Consider the following 15,844-nt stretch of genomic DNA (forward strand, 5'->3'; position numbering starts at 1 on the left):
GAATGTAGCATCATTTGTTGAAAAGATTCTCTTCCTTTCTTTAAGTTGTTAGGCTTCTTTTACAAATATAAGTTAATTTTAATTTTTTCGGTCAAATGTATGTGCCACAATGATGAAAGAAGTTGTTGATGTGGGAGGAGTGAGGGGAGGGGGGTGGGGGGTATATGGGGACCTCATATATTTTTTAATGTAACATAAAAAAATAAAGAATGAAGAACAAATACTGTGTTGATCATTTACAAAACAATCATTTAATTGGGCCCATTTTAAAGCTTTTGAGGAAAGAAGAGTCTATACCCAGTCCAAATGCTGTCCTTTTAAGCATTCTTCAATTCCTGTAACTGAATATAGTTCCTCTGTATTTGTCAGCCAAAGGGGTGCTGATACAAAACACCAAATATGGGTTGGTTTTTATAAAGGGTTTTTATTTGGGTAGGAGCTTACAGATACCAGGCCAGAAAGCATAAGTTACTTCCCTCACCAAAGTCTATTTTCACACGTTAGAGCAAGATGGCTGCCAATGTCTGTGAGGTTTCAGGCTTCCTGGGTTGGTCCCTTCCAGGGGCTTACTTTTCTTTCCCCTGTGAGCTTACTTCCTGGCACTCCAGCTTAAGGATTCAGCCTCAAACTCCCACATCAAAACCCCAACTCTGTCCCTTGCCATGCCTTTTATCTGTGAGTCCCCACTCACCAAAGGGCAAGGACTCAATGTCCTACTGGCACAAGAGGTTTACGTAATTATTAATTAATTAAACCTATGGGTCCAGTATAATCTAATATGCCCAGAGGAAAAGATCAATTTACAAACATAATCCAATGTTTCTTTTTGGAATTCAACAATAATATCAAACTGCTACTCTGTCCTTCCTTGGAGTGCCCCTACCTTTGTATTTTCTCTATACTTCTCATACTGTATTAGTTTATAAACTGAAATAATATTATATTTATTGGTTATTTGGTTTTTTCCTTCCTAGTCATCTTAAGACAGGATCTCTGATAGTCTCAACTTTGTGACTCACACCATCAAAGCCCAAAAGGCAGGTGCTTACATATTTCCTGAAGATACAAATGAACTATATTGAAAGAAAAATCTTCTCTGTAATTAAAGCTCTTAGTTGCAAAATGTTGATGAGGAAGAAATTTTGTGTATTACTCCAAGTGAAGCAGGGAGAAAAATATGCAAATTAGAGGCTAGTAAAAAAAACTTATTGTGAATGCATTTTAGTCATTCTTCTTTACTCATAAATGTAAGTACATTCTGATTTTTACCTGTTGGTGTAGATTTCATGTTTCTTTAGAAGGAAAATTAGAACTTTGTAATTTAAGTCTTTTTGTTTTGCCTTAGATTCTTAATAAAATTTAAAACAAAAAAAATAAAATCATCAAACACTATAGCATTTTCATTTAACATTCTTGATGGCCACTCTATTTTTTCATAATATGTAATATTATTGCATCCATTTTTACATGTGTGTGCATTTTTTTTATCTTGTTGGCCAATTTTAAACCACAAGTACATTTTGCATGAGTTTCCTCTGAAAGCAGTTTATCAGTTTGCCTTCAGAATAAGCTTATATTTTTTTCAATTTCTTTTTCAGTTCTTGACATTTGTCCTTGATAAAATAAGTGACAATATGACAAGTGAAAACCAGGAGACAAGGTAAAGAGGCAATCACAGAGTACTTTGTAAAGGTAGATTATATGTTTACTCTAATGTTTTCATGAAAAAATATGTATTAAATTATCTGTAACTCTTTATTATAGGAGGCTCATGGCAAATGGCACTTTATGCATGATATTAATGCTCTACGGACAATAGAAACCATACAGAATGATCATTTTTGCTGTAATTTGGTGGCTTCTATGTGAGCAGATTGCAATCAGAACTTCCACAAGAACATCCTTCATGAAAAAAAAAAAAAGATTCTTTTGAACTCAGACATATTTCTTTCCCTCACAGGGTCTATTCAGTATGTGCCTCTGTGATCAGCAATAGAGGGAAGTGATTTATCCCAGTAGAGATGGATGTAAGTCAAATCATTCACAACATTCACAACCTCTCCTGCCCAGGAGCACCAAGTGCCAGGAACTCTCATTCCTTAGCTACGGACCTAACAGAGCATGAGAGGGGGAATTTAATCTCCACCTGATCAACCATATTGCTTGATGTTGAAACAGAAAAATGAAAATCATCAATAGGCATATAAACTGAATACACTTTTCATGGTGACAAATGGGAAATCTCCCAGTACTCCCAGGGAAAAGAGGCCACCTGATACTGGAAGAGACAAAGTGGAATTAAATCTATATGAGCAACCATAATTTCCTATGTATTTCTCTGCCTTGAAAGTGAGGAGAGACAGAACTGCCTGGGTTGGTTTGAAGGTGTACGTGGAAATTTCAGAAGGGTTTTCTTGTAGGAAATCCTTTGAGGATTTAAACATAGGTCTTAGTTTCAGTGTAGGGAATCATCAAATATTGATAATAATTATATCAATGTGTGGATATGTCTATTAGTGAGTGATCTCCAGAGAAACAGAAAGAAAAAATATATGCCTGGTTATATAAAAGAAAGATCTGTATTTTAAGCAAATTGAATAAGTGATTGTGATTGCAAGTCTAAATTCCATATGGAAAGCTGTATACTGTAGGGTGGACAAACTTTATTAAGAATGATGTCGAACACTTGGTTCCAAATTTCTTAGAGAAGTCAGCAGGCTGAAAATAACCAACCGAATGTACTGGGGGAGAGTGTAAACTACAATGTAAACTATTATCCATACAGTGCAGTAGTGCCCCAAAATGTGTTTTGCTGAGAGACAATTGTGATTATTAAGGGAAGCAATTGTAATATTGATGTGGAGACAGTGACCACGGTAGCTGCTGATGATAGGGAGAAGGAAGAAGAGATATGATGTGGGTGTATTTTCGGGATTTGGAGTTGTCCTGGGGGGGTGCTACAGGGACAGATGCTGGACATTTGTGTGTCCTGCCGTGGCCCACTGGGTGGAATGGGGGAGAGTGTAGACTACAACGTAGACTACTGTCCAGGTGGTACAGCAGTGCTCCAAAATGTATTCAACAGGTGCAGTGAATGTGCTATCATGATGAAAGAGGTTGTTGATGTGGGAGGAGTGTGATGTGGGGTATATGGGAACCTCTTATATTTTCTAATGTAACATTTTTTGTGATCTATGTATCTTTAAAAAAATACAATTAAAAATAAATTTAAGGAAATAGAGGAGAGGTTTTAGACATGATGGACAATGGCTTCTACTTCTGGATAACATAGTTTTTTTCATTTGTTGCATTTATTGGTTTATGTTTTGAAGGAGTAATATACTTAATTTAAACAGTTTGTAGAACATAATCATGCATACAATATATCACCACAGCAATATCTTGGCCAGGATTTGAATAAACAATTCAGCACCAGAACCGATCCAGGTCAGCACCTAAAATTCACAATCACGGGCTATCCTTTGTCAAATTTGAATACAGATGCATCTACATAAAACATAACTTCCAAACAAGACAATAGTAATGTCAAACTTACTTTTCACCTAATACAGCTCTTATGCATATAGCCAATGATACACTAACGCTTGCCCCAGAAGAGGATTCAAAATCTTGGGTGATATGCCCCCTTAAACTTGATGATTTTAACTTAAAATACTGTGAAATAAAATTTATACAGCATTCACTATATGATAAGGAAAAGAAGGACATGAAAACAAAGATATAAGAACTCACACACAAAAAGCATATCCATAACATATTAAATAATATATACTAATATTTTTATTACCCATTGCTTTGACTTGACATATGGTTGCAATTTGTGCTTAGTACTACCATATTTCACTGCCCATTCCCTTTGGCCTCAGCAATATTCTTAGGTTATTGTGGTTATGTACCCAGTAAATTGACCTAAAACCCCATCCCTTCATGGAATGAAACATTTAGTAGTCCTCTTTAATTGTTTTTTTTTTCATTAGTTTTCATCACAAAACATGGTGATACTAAGAGACTCACTCTCTGAACACATGTATTCAAGACATCCCCCCACTTATTTCTAATATAAAAAAGCAACCCAAAGTCACCCTGGTAATCTGAATCAATTCCTCAAGGCAGTACAGTAACTCCCTTTTTGATGTTAATTTGGCAGAATTATGAGCCAAAGTGTGCTGGGTAACAATCTTAGTTTCCAGTTCAGTGGAATCTTTGCTACATTTCTTGGGGGAAATATTCTTTTCTATGGAATTAAGAATTCTAGACCAGCAGAGCTTAAGGTCATAGAGACAAGAGACAAACAATTCACTAGTAGATTACTAGTGGCCAATTATTAGTAATGTATCTCCTATTTTCACACTTAGATTTATGGGTGTGTGAGTTCTGGCTCTGGGAGAAATAGCATAATATATTGGATGATGATTAGAGTACGTGTGTGTATGTGTGTCTTTGGCATCCCAAAAGATTAAAATTAGAGTAACCTGTGCATTCTCAGAAAAGGTACCCTCGAGCTGACTTGTGATTCAGATCCTTGGGGATTTGGTCATATTTGCATTAGTGCTCCTGATGTACATGATACTTGTAAAAGACTTAAAGAACTGGGTGTAAAATTTGTGAAGAAACCAGACAATGGTAAAGTAGAAGGTCTGGCATTTATTCAAGATCCTGATGGCTGTTCGATTGAAATTTTGAGTCTAACAAATTGGTAACTATTACTTAGTCTGTGAGAAGAAGATATGTTTGTGGTTTCAATGACAAGACTATAGGGGGAAGAATATAAAAGCAATGTGATTCAAGATCTTCAAGTAATAGACGCATTTAGCAGACATTGATCCTTGTTCAATTCAAATTATTCTTAAATCAATTTCCTTTTCCTCTATCACCTAACTATAAACCAAAATGCTTCATCTTATGCTCTTGAATGTAATTTTGTAACTTTACCTTTTAAAGTAATAATTAGAATTGTTCTCTTTAGAGTCTCCATTGAACTTCATCTGTCTTCTAAATATGACATTTCCTCAAGCCTTCTTTTGAATCATCATTAAAAAAAATATATTAAATGTGATTTTGTTGTAGATATCTTCATGCTTTTTTGTCTATTTGAAACTGAGCAATTTGTATGTGTGAGTGTCTGTGTGTGAGAGAGAGAAACAGAGAGACTGAGTGACTGCACATGCACATATGTGCATTTAGTTTCAAAAGAACATTGGCCAGACATTGCAAAGGCAGATACAGGCCATTATATAGCCTGCCATAAGCTACAGAATGGAGTGGGAGAGAATGTAAACTACAATGTGTATTATAATACATGCTCTGGGGATATCTTCTGGGGTTTCATTCCTCAGAGATAGCTTTTCCCAAAGGAAAGCAAGGAACACTGAAAAAAATGAAACCACATGTGTACTCTAAACACTATAAAGTACTTATTTTACAAAAGAAAACATACTGTGGGAAGCAATTCAGAATCATGCTGACATGTATGCTGATAAAATATAATTTCTTTTCATTTATAAAGTACTTCCAAAGTTCAAGGGCTGATTTATTTTTTTTTTATAACGGGGAGGAGGAGGAAGAGAATGTTATTTCCTGGATATCCAGACACTGAATGAAGCTATCACATACTGTATCTCATTTGATACTCACAACTGTTGTATATGTGAATATTCTTTATTTTCAATGTGACTTTTCTGTAAGCTAAAGCTTCTCTCAAAACACAATGGAAGAAAAAAATAAGAAATTGGGGAAACATACAAAAGAAATTGGTAATATACATTAAAGATAATCTATCTTCCCCTGTGAAAGAATTTACTTTTGGTTTATTTGGGGAGAATGTTCTTTTTGTTTTGTTTTGTTTTTAATAGAACAATATAACAATTACTCTTAATTCAGAAAAACAAATGGTTGCAGGCATAAAAAATCCTGACAGGTTTACTGCTCTTAAGAATGAACCATGCATTAATGGTATCCCCGAGTTGGCAGTTTATTTGAAAAAAAAAAAAACATCACCTGCCCCCCCCCTCCATAACATTTTCCTCCTTGGCCCTCATTTCCTTAAGAGAAAAGTTTACGAAACTGGGGAGAAGAATATAATATCTTTGCAGACAGACACGCTTGTAGAGGAGCCATGAATGCTAATGACTCAATAGACCCTTGCTTCACTCCTCAATCAGGTAAAGAGTAAATGTCAGTATAAGACCACATTTTGTTTACATCAATATCAGAACATTGAATTATTACAGTGCAGTGGTTATGATTCTTTATAGATTATTCTTACGGCACTAGACAAACTAAAATCACCCAACTGCTCACATACCTGGATAATTAGTGTGAGCAGTTGCCGCCTAAAAACGCAAAACTGTTAAGGCTTTTCTATCAGTGAGTCTTTGACATCAAGAGCTTCCTCTCCTGACAGCAGGACGTTCTGCTTGGTGAGGACACTTGCCACCCTCACTTTGAGTCTTGGTCTTTCTCTTCATCTAAAAGGACAGAACTGATCCCCAGCCTTTTCAATTCTTCCACCAGGTCCCCGTTCTCGTGCATGTGTAGAAGAACGTCACAGTGCCCCACCAACTCGCCCTTGAGGTGCACCTGCGGGATGGTGGGCCAGTTGGAATAGTCTTTAATGCCTTGCAGGAGCTGGGGGTGCTCCAGCTCATTGCAGTCCGCGAGTCACGGAAGGACGCTATGCAGCCCCCGATCTACACTAAGGCGTTGCTGAAGCCGCACTGGGGCTGCTATGGCGTTGTCTAGAGGAAGACAACCACCAGTTGCTCAGAGGAGCCACAGTCGCCGCACGCGCTGAAGCAAGCTCCTCCCCCCCGCACGCCCGGGCACCTGAGGCTGTGGCCGGCCGCCCGGCACCCCCAGCGGAGCAGGGTCGCTGCCTTGTGGCCCACGGAGCCACTCAAGCCCGCACGCCCGCTGGAGCCCTAGGTTAGTCCCGGACCTGGGCTATTTTGGGGGAAGGTTTTGGTTGTAGAAAGGTTGCAAGGGTGGCAGGAGAGGATCACTGGGGCAGGGTGTTGGTGATGGGGCAAGTGTTGGGAGGAGTGCACCTAGGGCATGCCTGTATGGAATATGAATGTGTCCACGTGATCATGGAGTATTATCTCAGTAGATAGAGAACCACACACAAGCTGATGGAAAATTGAATTCCTGTCCTGGGGTGTCCTGCTACATTCTCTAATACAGTGGCAAGAATCTTTTGAGTATATATACATTGCCTAGTGATATTAGTCCAACAGCCCGGCCCTGGATATTAATGCTTGTACTTAGGGACCTTGTTCTTGTAATATTGAAACTTAACCTTGTAATATATATTGCCGAAGAGTTATCTGCTGAAAGATCCTTTGTCGGTCATATGTAAGCTCTCTTTGAGCCAGGCTCAGTATATAAACTTAATACTTTCTCCCCAGCATGGGATATTACACCCTGGGACTGGTCTCCCTGGCACGAAGGGATTATCGCCAAGTGCAAACTGTTAATATCAATGCATTTGGAAAATAGACATTGAGGAAAAGGGAGAAATATTAAATACAAGTGAGTTATTGTAGCTAAGAGTTTTCAAAGTGAGTAAGGGTGTCATTCCAGAGGTTATGGTTATGCACATCTCGATAAAGTCTCACTGATTGCCACAGTAAACAGTATCTCGAACAGGGGTATTCCTGATGGCTCCAGAGATATCTAGACACTATATGCAGGGCAGACTACCCCGGGAAATTGGCACCCAGTCAGTGGGCCCTACCTTGGATTATGTGATAACCTGTCTCCCCAATATACCAAAGTTACACTCATTTATAATTTTCCTAACTTGGTTCTTCAGTCCCTTTTATTTGAACCTGTAATTAACATGATAACCATTAAACATATATCTCAGAAATTTAAAACTTTGGGGTCTTGTTGAGCCCTGAATCTCACCAGAATTGCAATACCTACTGTCAAATGTTTAGAGCTCATTAAAAAGCTAATGAAACAATGATTAGGGACAATGCCCTTCCAAAAAAACAGAGCATCTCCAACTGCAAGAAGTCAGTTCCATCCATATGCACCAAGGGATCTATGCCCTCTCTCAGTTGGTAGCAGAGAGGGTATTATCATCCTCAATTTTCAAGATTGAGAAATGAACAAACATAAGGATGGAATGCAACTATTGACCAAAGTAGATTCATTACTATTCTAGTAATGGAAGAAGTTTTAACATTGTTATAAAGACAGTGGTCACCAGAGGTTCTGTGGGTAGGGAGAGGTAAGAATAGGTGTAGCATGGGGTATCGGGGAATATTGGAATTTTCTGCATGATATTGAAGAGAGAGATACAGACTATTATCTATTTTGTCAAACCTATAAAATTGTGCAGTTGAAAGTATAAAACATGACTAAACTAACCAAGGGTAGTAGCAATGCTTCAACATTTGTTCTTCAATTGTATCAAATGCATCACACTAATGAAAGATGTTGTTAAAGGGGGAAAATTATGGGAGAGGGAGGAGATGGGGTATTTATATATTATATATTATATTTATATATTCAATGTACTATATACATAACCAGATCTTCTTTAAAAATAAAGTAAAATTTTAACAAAAAGATATAGTTACTTGCAATATGTGTTAAAATTCAAACACTATACATTAAAATTCTATATTCAAGGAAAGAATACTTCAAATATGAAGGATAAATATTTTCCTTGAAAAAAAAGATTATATTTTTAAATGGCATGTCCTAAAAGAAATGTTTAATAGTTTGTTAGGGAAAAAGTAAAATGTATAGGTCAGAAAATTTCATTTTCTTTATGAAAGACAGAGCATTATTGTTGGAATAATGAAGTTGAAATAAAATACTTTATTTTTCATATTCTTATATGGCTTAACAGTTAATTTTAACAGCAGTGACAATACTAATTCTCTGATTATAGCATACAGTTATGTGAAATGAATGACAGTAATCTTGCAAGGGAGAGAAGGAAAGAATTGAAAATATTTTCTTATACATTACCTGCAGCAGACATAAAGTGGGATAGTATTATGTGAAGGTAACTCAAACCAATTAAAAATGTGTGTTGTACGGACAATTACGGGACACTGTAGATCCCCCCAGGGCCCACTGGATGGAACGTGAGAGAGTCTGGGCTATGATGTGGACCATTGACTATGGGGTGCAGTGATGCTCAGAGATGAACTTACCAGGTGCAATGGATGTATCACGATGATGGGAGAGAGTGTTGCTGTGGGGGGAGTGGGGGGCGGGGGCGGTGGGGTTGAATGGGACCTCATATATTTTTTTTAATGTAATTAAAAAATAATAATAATAAATAAATATTTTTAAAAAAATGTGTGTTGTAAACTCAAGGACAGCAATTTAAAATAATTTAGTTTTTATTGTTATTGACATGTTGTTGATATGCTGCTATGTTTACTTATTGTGACTGATATGTTAGTAGGGAAAATGTAATGGGAAAATATCCTTGGAATGTTATATAACTCTTACTGCTGCTTAGTTGAGACCTTTTCCAAACCAGTCTTCTAAGGGAAAGCATGTCAATCTACCTTGCAAGTTTGAGTAGCAAAGCTATTCTTTTCTCCATAAAGTCAAACATATGATGATATCATAGAAGTTGCAAAAAGAGGGAAGCAGATGTGGTTCATGTGATAAGGGCTCCCTGGGTTAAATTCCTGGGGCATCCTGGAAAAAGAAGAAGAGAAAGTGTGCCTTGTGGTGACCCAGTGCCCATGTGATAAACTAAGTGCCCATTTGTTGAGCTGAGTGCCCACGTGAGTGCCTGCATGGCGAGTCAATTGCCTGCATGATGAGTCAAGTGCCCACACAAGTGCCCACATGGTGAGCTGAGTTCCCACATGAGTGCCCATATGTTGAGCCAGTGTCCACATGGTGAGCCAAGTCCCTGTGCAAGTGCCAGCATGATAACCCATGTGCCTCTTTGGTGAGCCAAGTATACACATGAGTGTCCCCATGATGATCCATTGCCTGCATAAGTAAGTCATGCGGCAAGATGATGATGCTACGGAAGAGAGATGAAGCAGAGAGTCAAGGTAAAGTGCAGCAGAAACTAGGAACTGAGGTAAAGCAATTGACATGGAAAATTTCTCCACATCAGAGGTTCCCAGGATTGAATCCTGGGAAATCCTAGAGGAGAAAGACAAGAAGAGACTACAAAGAAAGAAATAGATACAGAAGATCACACAGCCAATGGACACAGGCAGCAAAAAACAGTGGGATGGGGAAGGGAGAGAGTGGTGGAGGGAAAAATAAAATAAAATCTAAAAAATAATTTTAAAAAATGATTACCCTGGATCGCTGTATCATGAGGCAGGCGGAAGCCTCAGACCCTGACAGGAAGTCCTTCCCTACTTTCCCTCTGTTTGTGTTCAGTGTCCTGAACACCCCCTAGAGGCTAGACCCCTTCTGATAGTCCTCCAATGATGATGCTGCTTTCAGAGAGTACATATATGGGCACCCTAAGATCTGAGAATGCTCACCGACAAGATCCCTTGACTCAGACAATATTTGGTGATTTAAGTTTATGAAAATTGTAGTAGAGATGTAAATTATAGTCCAGACACTTTTAGAAAATGCTTCAAAGTTATTTATCTTAATTTTTGGCACATGGTACTGAATATTACTCTAAGGATTAGACTTAAGTTAAATTGAGTTCGAATAACATCTGTGTTGAGAAAAACTTGAAGTTGTTGGTTTTCTGCTACAAGTTCTACATCAATTACAAAATCATTTTTCATTGGGTCCTAATTGGAAAACCTCACGTTAATGGCTAACATTATACTGGTTTTGTAGTGGGACATATTCCTGGACCAGATAAATGACAGGACAATTTAAACATCTCAATTTTCTAGCAGCTCTTCAAAATTTTAAATGCTTAATCTTGAAAAGCACTATGATGAGCTTTGCATAAGTCTGGAAAAGAAATGAGGGAGATGAATATGTAGAAAGTTCAGTGACATTTAACATTTTATATTTTCACTCATTAATGAGAATGAACTCAGATATACAGAAATTCAACACACTTTACCTAGAGAACCAATGTCTTTCAACACAGATGCTGCCCTGCTCATCTACATCAGTTATCCTGCATTTGTCCTAGATGATAAAGCTCTGTTTACTCAGACATTTGATAATGAGATTAGAAAATTAAAAGAAAAATATGAATTTAAGTGGTTCTTGAGAGCTGGGTATAGCACATCATTGGAAGATCCCAACAGATGCTACTACAAACCAGCTGAAATTAATTTGCTAGCAATGTATGCAAATTTCTCATATTTTTTCTTTTCATGATGATTGATGGAGTTTTAGAGATAATCTTATTCAAATAGAGGTATATCAGCAATATCTGACTCCAGTACTTCATCAGACGACAGAAGGATATCATGTAGTACTAAAGTATTATTATGTGTCACCTGACTTTGTAAAATATGAAAATTGAAACCTAAAAAGTCAAATGTGATTTCCTAGTAAATGTGACAATGATGGAAAACACTTTCTCTGGCAACAAGCTCTTTATATCATTGCAAAACTCTTGGCCAAAGAATTAATGGGTCCCAAAGATATTGATCTGGTCCACCAATGTGCCCCTCTACAAAACCAGTATAATGTTAGCCATTAACGTGAGGTTTTTCAATTAGGAATCAATGAAAAATGATTTTGTAATTCATATAGAACTTGTAGCAGAAAGCCAACACCTTCAAGTTTTACTCAACACCGTTGTTATTCAAACTCAATTTCCTTAACAGGTATACCATAGTCAAATAAGGTATGAACACATGAAAGCTTATTTTCGCCTATGTATCAATGAAATTTTACAACTCTCCAGAAGGCCAGAAATGCCCATTCGCTGCCTCAGTATATACGAGATTTATTGACATCTAGGAAGTACTGTGATTTGTTATTCCATCAACTTTGCCCTAAATGATTTCTTCGTGTCTCAAAATGTTTTACGGCTAATGGATGATATGAATAATTCCCTAAAGGTCATTAGAAATCTTGGAGAATATATGGTCATCTACTTTTCCTTCTTCTCATTTAGGAAGACAATATAAGAGGTTGCTGGTTCAACCCCATATTAGAACTGCTGTCAGCCTTTAAAAAAGGAATGGTTGTAGTAGTCAAAGTTCATGTTCTTTATCTAGAGACAACAGTATCTGGATATGTAGATCCAGATATTACTTGACTTCATAAGAATCAGGGATATGGACAAACTTCCATCATTTAAGAGTTTGAAGCACCTAGAACCGCATATACATTCAAAAATCAAAAGACAAATCAGAACCCCAATGATCCTGAACTAGAAGAGCAGCCAGATAACACCACTGCTAAATGTAAAAAGTAAACCCACCTACAAAAGTATTCAAAAACTGAACAACTGCAGGAGTCTGATAGCAAAACCATACTTCTGCATTAATTGCTCAAAAGAGAAGGCACCAATTTCATCACAAAGGAATGTACCATTTCTGCTCACATTCAGACAGTATATGGAAGACCTGGCACCAAAAAGCTTTGGATTGTTATGTACCATGCAGCAATTCTTCTAAATAATATAGTGGGCATCCTGGCTTCATCCCTTACAAATGCATTAGTGCAGGAAAAAAAGATACTTCTGGGTGTCTTGGGACATCAAGAAGTTATCTCTAATTCTTTATTTTCAAGAGAGATTAACTACTATCTATTATAAGTGCAGTAATACCTATGATATTAGGGAAGTGGTCATCTAGCCAGAACTGGTCATCCATACTGGTATTCAATAGTATGCTGAATTAAATTCAATTTCGGTTGATCATCCAGGAAATGGAGTATAAGACCTATGACAGAGAAAAGACAGCCATAGAGTTATATTAGCTGTCACTAGTGAAGTTAAACAGCTTCTGTTGGATATTCTCTAGCTTAACAGAATGGAAGACGTTGGCTGAACTGATGTAAGATCAATTGGCCTTTGAATAGAACTCCTGCTGGATTCTATGACTGAGTGTTGCAGATGCTGAAGTGTGTGTCCAATACTTTCACTGTATCTGGAAAGCATTTATCACAGCAACCAACCCTCCCAAATATGACCACATATGAGATGAACTTCTCTCTCCTTGCTGAAGATATTTTGGAAAATATTGAACAGTCAAAGTACAGACAGATCTTCATGGAGTAACTAATGGTTGTAACCATTGCACTGGTTACAACCCTGAGCTAGAATTTCAAGACATAATGTATGTAGACAACTTGGTGACAGAAGCATTTCATGAATTTGAAAAACTTGGCTGTGGGCTAAAGGAAGTGGAAAAACATGATGACATTACTTCATTTTATAACACACCCCAGCCTGCCCCCGGGAAATATAGGAACATGCAGCTATTTGATAAAACTTTGATGAAATTGCAGTTGGAAAGAAAAGTCAAGCCCAGAAACATTGACCCATATCTGGTTAGCTATTTAGGAAGGTAGTAGAGCCTCTGTTGAGTCCCTATTCAGGGACTAGAAGTGTACATTTTTGTTGACATATAATCAAGGCAACCATTATTGACTGGGCTGATCATGCTGGTGAAGTGTTTGCCAAGCCCTTGACAGAGTTCAGGAACCTCTTTTACTTGTCATAGCCCATATATTGATAAGAAATGATTTTAATCAAGTAAAATAATTCTCAGGATTATACCAACAATAATAACCTTCACTGTAAGACAGAAATAGTTGTATATTGAATATATTGAAAATTCACCTCTATATTTCATGAATATGAATCTTTGTTCTTTGTACTAAATTCCCACCTCAATGCAGTTAAATTGAGTTGGCTTACTAAACAAAACCATCTAGCAGAGACTTAGGTCTCCTCCTCTTGTTCTTGCACTGGGCTTTGAATGCCCCCTGGTGATGCAGACGCCTCTGCAGCTCCCCTCCATGCCTTGCAGTGGAGTTTGTGTCTGGCCTCACCCAGATATTCCCTCTCTGCATTTCTCACACAGGAATACATGGTTGTCTCCTCAATTTTCATGTTGGTCATTTCAAGAGAGATTGTGTGCATAGGGTTGCCCCTAGATATTGCGAATCTTTCTTAAATTGATGGAGCATAATTTAAATAATTTTATTTGGTTGACTCAATAAAGCTTCTTCCCTTTTTCCTTTTTTTCCCTAGAGACTGACAGACACAGTTCAGAAAACATGAATCAAAGGGCATTGCAGGAGACGCTCAGAGGAACCCCCAGGTTGCCTCCAATAAGTTCCCAAGTCCACAAGCTGTACTCTGCATAGGACAACTGCAGGCACAGAGAAAATAGAGTGAACAACCCCATGTAGAATAGTCACAACTGAGCCTAACGAAGGAGGGTCATTACATTTAACAGCGATGAGGAGGGAAGTGTCAAATAGTGCAGCCAACTTGGTGGTGGATACTGAAGAATGTAATAGATATGGGGCAGGCTCCGCAACAGATACTTCAGGGACAGGTGTGCCGCATGGCATTAACATGGGAAAGTACATTTTTATTTCTCTCTTGCTGTGTACATATCTGATGTGACCCGAGGGACTCCTACCGTACGAGCCTCTGAATCCCATGGTGGGAAGGGGGGAAATTTTTCTTGATACTTGATGTGCAGCAATACACTGTCCACCATACTTCCTTTCCTAAAATGTGGACAGTGTCTCTGTATGATTATGGCACAGGGCCTCATACTCAATTAAATCCAATAGGAAAAGGGGAGGGACATCAGGCAATATCTGAGTAGTAGTTAGGTCTACCAACCACTGATATGTTCCTACAATTAGCGTTTTGTGAGTGTGAAAGTCAATTTAAATGTCACACATGATCAGGGATGGAGTAGGATATTTCAAATGTACTGAGGTCATGTTGTCACCTTGTCCCATATGTGTCATGGACGTGGTCAACACAAGGCATCTCTCTGCTCCACTACCGGTGCTTTGTACAAAGTGGGAGTTGAATGTTCCCAGGTCTGTGTAAAGATCCTGGTTGATTCCTAGTGACAAAATTGTGATCAATTCCTTATCCCACTCCCCCTTATTTCTCGTCATGCAGGCACAAGTGTTCCCAGGAACATAGTGACTCACTGACACTCTGGGAACTGTTCACCTGGAATGAGTCTGCATTAGGAGGGATCATTGCTGGGAAATTCCTGACAGCATGACTATTCTTTCTCAATGTGAATTTCTATTTCCCTCTGTCACAGTAAAGAGAGAAAGAAGGTAAATAAAACCATAGTCTTAAGCCCAGGGTAACAGGGCTTCAGCCATTTGGGATTTGGGAAGTTTTTCTGCCTCAAACTCATTCAGTTTATTTAACTACACAATAGGGAAAATTATCCTCCCTGCCTCACAGAGGAATCATGAGAGATTCCTTAAAAAGGTATCTCTGAATAGACACTGTTCAAATATGGAAGATTGTTTTGGAAAGTGAATGAAAGAATGAATGAATGGGATGTCTATCTGAAGAAGAGGCAAGGGAAGAGTTTAGATTGCAGAGATAACAGGAAACTCTTTTAAAAATTTATTTATTTATTTTTGTCTTTATTTATTTTTTAATGTTACATTAAAAATATATGAGGACCCCATGTACCCCTCCCCCTCCTTCCCCCACTCCTCCCCCCACAACAACAACCTCTTCAATCATCATGAGACATTCATTTCATTTGGTGAATTCATCTCTGAGCACCATTGCAACCCATGGTCAATGGTCCACATCACAGCCCACACTCTCCCACATATCATTCAGTGGGCCATGGGAGGACACACAATGTCCAGTAACTGTCCCTGCAGCACCACCCACAACAACTCCAAGTCCCAAACTTCTTTTTTGATAGGTGATTGTGGC

The 15,844-nt window shown here is 38.0% G+C and overlaps 1 pseudogene; it reads left to right on the forward strand.

Moving 5' to 3' along the window:
• Positions 1-10,021: 10,021 nt before the first annotated feature.
• LOC101430422 (phosphorylase b kinase regulatory subunit beta pseudogene) lies at positions 10,022-14,185 on the forward strand (annotated as a pseudogene).
• The last annotated feature ends 1,659 nt before the right edge of the window (positions 14,186-15,844 follow it).

The sequence above is a fragment of the Dasypus novemcinctus genome, chromosome 19 (genome assembly GCF_030445035.2).
Source record: "Dasypus novemcinctus isolate mDasNov1 chromosome 19, mDasNov1.1.hap2, whole genome shotgun sequence".
Classification (NCBI taxonomy): domain Eukaryota; kingdom Metazoa; phylum Chordata; class Mammalia; order Cingulata; family Dasypodidae; genus Dasypus; species Dasypus novemcinctus.